This window comes from Procambarus clarkii, chromosome 25, assembly GCF_040958095.1.
Source record: "Procambarus clarkii isolate CNS0578487 chromosome 25, FALCON_Pclarkii_2.0, whole genome shotgun sequence".
Taxonomy (NCBI): domain Eukaryota; kingdom Metazoa; phylum Arthropoda; class Malacostraca; order Decapoda; family Cambaridae; genus Procambarus; species Procambarus clarkii.
Genome location: NC_091174.1, coordinates 14,868,302 through 14,874,908, shown reverse-complemented (window position 1 = coordinate 14,874,908; position 6,607 = coordinate 14,868,302).

Here is a 6,607-nt window from a genome sequence, read left to right as displayed (position 1 = left end):
GCTCAGCTACTGACTAAAATAACGCGAGAATCAAAACAGATTGCCTTGCCCCGCGAATAAATTGCCAAAGTTACAATATTTATTATTTCAACAATGGAGCAATACATTGTGACAAGAGTAATCTTAAACTAACTTAATGAATAATTAATACATATTGATATACACAAATTAAAGTAATAGTTTCTTTACATAGTAATTAAAATATGCATACAGAAGGGAATAATGGCATGCACACCCAGCAACGGACGATCCCACGACAATTTGCCAGATACAGTTCACTCCATTATTATTCACCTCTGTTACCCACTTATGATCACATATAAATCATTAGTTCCCGTGGGAAAACTGATCACACAAAGAAATAAACAATCATTCCCACGATACGTTGGGCCTAACGCCAACACTGTAACATGAATGTGCATTTGCATAGAACATATAAGTATAACAATATACATGCTTGTAATTTATACACAATTATAAATGTACATATTAATATATTTACTTACGTATCTTATAAGGGTACGTAACAACATAACGACATGGTCGTTATGTCACGTCAAAGTCGCGGTTGTTGTGTCAAAGTATAACTATCTAATTGAACAAGTCCTACATAACCGTTACAGAACATGGTCAAACCATGTGCTCATTCGACCTTGATTCTTGAGGTTATCTTGAGATGATTTCGGGGCTTTAGTGTCCCCCCGACCCGGTCCTCGACCAGGCCTCCACCCCCAGGAAGCAGCCCGTGACAGCTGACTAACACCCAGGTACCTATTTTACTGCTAGGTAACAGGGGCATAGGGTGAAAGAAACTCTGCCCATTGCGCCTGGGATCGAACCCAGGACCACAGGATCACAAGTCCAGCGTGCTGTCCGCTCGGCCGACCGGCTCCCTGAAAATTTCCACTTCAAATTTCACATTCTTCGTTTACTAACAGTGTGTCATCGGTAATATTGGTAAGATATCCAATAAGGAACTATTTCAATAAATATCAGTGGCGCAAGACAATAAGTTATAATATTTGCGGTCGCCGAATGCTTTGCTTCATCACTAGCTATTAAATTGACAGGTCAGAACATCTTGTTGAACACTGAAAATCTTATAAATCGTGTCATTCAAACCTAAAGATGTTACTGAGAAAATCAGGAGAAGCCGTGAAAAAGACTCAAACTAATGCTCTGGGTACTCCCAAGCAAACGCCTTGGACATTTTACTAATATTATTGCTCATAAGAACATAATGTTTATAATGAGCCAGTCTGCCGGGTACTATTATTGATTAATGAATGTCTACAAGAACAGATAAAAGAATGTTTTTCACTGGAAATGCAAACAAAATACGCTCACCTCTCCACGATTTTGACTGTAAACACCGCGGCCACACAACCACACATCACTATTTTATATATGGCAGCCGCTGTTCTAAAGTTACAGTAAATTAAATAACATTACTCAAGAATAAACAGATCAGCCTTACCCAACAATAACGTAGAATTAAGACTCTTCACACCTATAAATCACCGCTTGCTTTCACTGAAGTTAAATACGGACCCCAAGAAAACGACGCCAGATCATCAACGTATTCCGGAGGTACGGGATGTCATGGGCTTCTCCGTAATAAATTAATAAAGAAATCTTTCCACTACACACTCTGCTCGAGGCTTTTTGCTACTAGAGCTGAGGAATGTGGCCTCCTTATCTCTGTACAGAAAACTCGTGCCATCATTCCATGTGGTATTCCACCGCCCAATTATCATATAGATGGGCGAGCACTTGAGAACTGCGAGTCTTACAGATACCTTGGTGTCCCCATTAACGACCCTGGGTACCTTTCTTCTCTCAAGAGGAGAGACTGGGAGAGATTAAAGCCCTTGCGGGTCCTTGTTGGTGTCAGTCATGGAATTAACGTGAGACTTGCTAGAATGTTTTATGTATCATTTATACGCTCTGTGATTGACTACAATGCTTTACATCTCAAACTGTATACTGACAAAGAGCTAAAATCTCTTGAAACCTTGCAAAATGAAGCTATTGCGTCTCATCCTTGGGGCTCCAAAGTCCACGGGAATAGTTAATATGAGAGCCGAGTTATAATTACCTACCATAAGTGAGAGAATTTTGTCCATTAACACAGTTTTCGGCGTGAAGGCGTTGAGTAGATCTCGGGAACACGTGAAATTTCAAGCTAAACATTCTAATATGCTACACTCACCTGAGGTCTATAGAAGAAGAGCGAAATCTAGTTATGAATTTTTGTTTTACAAGGCAGCCAACTCCGTCAAAATATTATATATGCACCCAAACTCAATTAATGATCAACCAACTAATCCATGGAACAACTAGGATCTATCAGTTGTAATAAATGCACCCAAGAAATATAATGTACACTCCACATTATTAAAACAGTTAACACTGTAAAGCATCTTTGAGAGTAATCAGAGTATGGGTAACGATGTGTATCAGTGCTATACCAACGGTTCTGTAGAAGAAGGTGGACGATGTACCGGATGTGCATGTAATATATTAAAACAATCTTCTCTCGTGCATACAACAATGAAGCGCGTCAACGATTGGGCAAGTACATCTCAAACCGAACTTGCAGGCAAATACCTTGCCACTGAATTTTTAAGACAAAGGCAGTGGATTAATTACTGTGACTCGCAGGGTGCACTCCTGGCATTGAACGCACATAGTAGTAACACCCAGAAAATAGTGATATATGAATGAATATTTTAACTGCTAAAGAAAACATATTTGAAATGAAATTCCTTTGGATACCATCACATGTTGGCATCTCAAAGCATAACACTGTTGACCAGACCACACACTAGAAATTGAAGGGACGACGACGTTTCGGTCCGTCCTGGACCATTCTCAAGTCGATTGTGATGAGGACAGGTAGGGACAGGCATTAAAGCAGTTCTCATTACTACTATCCCCTACACCTGGCTTTCCTCCTCAGCTCTCTCTTGCCTATTTAATGCCTGTCCCTACCTGTCCTCATCACAATCGACTTGAGAATGGTCCAGGACGGACCGAAACGTCGTCGTCCCTTCAATTTCTAGTGTGTGGTCTGGTCAACATACTTCAGCCACGTTATTGTGACTCATCGCCTGCATAACACTGTTGATATGCTTGCAATGACAGCCTGTAGAAAACCAGTAGTAGAAATTGATATGGGTGTTTCGTAAGCAGTGACAAAGAGAATACTTAAACAAATATAAAATGTAAATCTCAGTGGCCTAACAAATTCACAAAGGCCTGAAAGTTGCAGCATTAAATATTATGACACATATCTTGAGCAAACATTTATATATGGAACTAATAGAACAAGAACCCGGCAATGAGATGTTATAGTGGCCGGAATACGCCTGAGATATAAACGAATCTGTCAGCTTTTTCAAAACCCTAATGTGGAATACACACTGTGTCAACTTTCTGAAAGAGAAAACATGCACTCCCTGGAACATTTTATTGTAGAATGTCCCATATTGACTGATTTTCGCCCTTCTGGGCTGAGGTACGCTGAAGTCTGTAAATACTATATGAATACTGGAACACTTGATGATATATTGGACTTGTACCCAAGATTGACTATGTAACACATCTGTTATACAATGTTTTGTCCCAATAAAATATGTAATACACCTCTTATACAATGCATATACTTATAAATTGATCTTGTAAAAGCATCTTAATCACTTTCAGTGGTTAAGTGTTTAATATCACACTAGTTTTTACAGAAGCTATCTTGCCCTGTCAAAGTAGGAGATACATAAATGTGTATGTATATATATGTGAATATGTGTAGGTATATGTGCAATATGTATTACATGACTGTGTGTGTGTGTGTGTGTGTTTGTATTCAGGATATGTGGAAGCTGGTCAGAATTGCATTTCTCCTTTGTATATGCACATTAGTGACACTAAAAACACACCTCGTTTTATATAGAACCTGTTTATATAGAACCTGTTTATATAGAACCTGTTTATATAGAACCTGTTTATATAGAACAGACGTAAATCTGTGTATTTATGTTTGTAGGTTAGCATAGCATTTTAAAAGCGTTACAATCACCTTCTGTGGTTGATTGTTCAATAAATCACTCAATTATATTATTTAACAGATCACTAACCCTGTCCATGGAGGACAGAAGAAAATGTATACATGCTGGTTAGCATTGTCACATCGACAAGAAAGGTGTCATTTGTAATTTCACTGCAGCTCGCGGGCGTGTAACTGAAATATTGATGATGCTTCTCATTTGTGACAATAATAATTGACATTCAATTCGGTAATGTGTGTGTGCCATAAGTAGTAAGTCATCGCCATGCACCTACACACACACACTCACACACACACACACACACACACACACACACACACACACACACGCTGGCACGTAAGCTGGAGAGACAGGATACCTGGTTGATGGGGTTCTGGGAGTTCTTCTACTCCCCAAGCCCGGCCCGAGGCCAGGCTTGACTTGTGAGAGTTTGGTCCACTAGGCTGTTGCTTGGAGCGGCCCGCAGGCCCACATACTCACCACAGCTCGGTTGGTCCGGCACTCCTTGGAGGAATAAATCTAGTTTCCTCTTGAAAATGTCCACGGTTGTTCCGGCAATATTTCTTATGCTTGCTGGGAGGACGTTGAACAACCGCGGACCCCTGATGTTTATACAGTGTTCTCTGATTGTGCCTATGGCACCTCTGCTCTTCACTGGTTCTATTCTACATTAAATTTTTTTAAATTTTGCCCCGAGGGGCGAGTTTATTGGGCAGCGCCACTCATCTTGTGAGTGAACATACCGCCATAGCAGAATGTACAACACTCCCCAATAGGAAGAAAACCCGCTGGGTTGTTCATCCTGTCACTTGTACCCAGACACAGCTGGGACTTGCTTAACTGTCTCAAGTGAACAGCTCCTCAAACTAGAAGATTAACATTTATCAACCCTTAAAAGCTTACGTTATCTTGCGGGTGCAAAATGGGGAAATCTTTTAAGAACAGTATCAATATTTGACAAATAGTGTTTTCCTAACTCAAACAATGTGGGGTTTATTATTCTACAGTTATTCCTAATGTCTCTCAGGTGTTCACATTCACGTAGATAGTGGTCAAGGCGGTGCCCATCACTCTCATCACAGATTCTGCAACTTCGCTGATCAACTGTTGTTTCCATTCCAAATCGCCATGGATATTTGTATCCAAGACGGATTCTCGCTATTACTGATTCTCTCCCTCGTCGTCCTCCTCTTCGGCCATAATGATTGGGATTGCCAGCTGCAACCATGTTGTACCATCGTACAGATTCACTGGTTTGTGCTTCTATCCTCCTTTCCTCAGTTACCTTGTCACGGTGATGTTGCCTGATAATACCTCTAATTTGTAGTTGAGTCTTGGGTATGAAGTATTCAATATGGTCTCCTTCAGCGCCTTCAGCAGCCAGCACATCTGCTCGTTCATTTCCACATATTCCAACATGGGAGGGGATCCACAGAAACTTGATGACTCTTCCCTGATTGGTAAGTACTCTCACAGCTCTCTTGATTTCAGCGACTATTGCAAGATTTTCTGCCTGATTTTTACTTAGGCTTTGCAGTGCTGCTTTTGAATCGGTGCAAATCACTGCACCATTAGTGTTCCGTTCAAGAAACCTTAACGCCATAACAATGGCAGTTAGCTCTGCTTGCGTTGAAGAGGCATAGTTCTCAATACGTGCTTTTTCTTCATTTCTGCGTTGGAAGGTATTATCCTTGATTACCGTGTATGCTGCACCAGCCCTGCCATTGATAGGATTAGATGATCCGTCAGTGTAGATTTGATCTAGTTCATCTCCGGCTTCTTTATAAATTTCCTCGAGATACTTGTGCCTCATTTCTTGTGGTATCATGTTGGATTTTTTCATTGCCATTTCATTGATGATGATCTTGCATGAGTCATCCTCCCAGGGAGGTAACCTCTCTACAGGCAGGAGCTCACGGGCTTGCTCAAGCAGGTGAAGTTCTTCAAGGTAGCAGACTGCTCTGTGATGCCATTTTTTGCTTCTCCTGTTTCCCCCTGAAAGTAGCACAGAGCTCAGTTTTTTCTTGGCAATATCATTGTAATGGGGATCTCTGGCTATCCTAATTGCAAGCTTAGCATTCAGCTCCTGAATTCTGCTTTTAACACTGGGAAGGGACAACTCCTCTCGTAGATTAGACGTTTTGGCAGTTCTTGGAACTCCAAGAATGATTGTCATGGCTTCATTTTGAATGCTTTCAAGCCTTTTCATATCGCTTTGGGAGTAGGTGCACAGTACTGGTGCGGCATAGTCTATGACGGAGCGCACATAGGCTGTGTACATCATTTTAAGCACGGCAATAGAGACTCCATGTCCATTCCAGGTAATAGCTTTCAGTGCCCTGAGTCGACTTATGCATGTTCCTATGAGTTGATTGAGCTCCTCTTTCTTTCCCTTGTTAGAGCCGACAGTGACGCCAAGGTACCGATAGTGGTCAACCCATTCAAGTGTTACACCATTAATTTGCAGTTCTTCATTTGCTCTCCGCTTGTGATGGGAGTATGCCTTCGTCTTGTTTGTGGAGAGAGTGAAACCGAGCTCA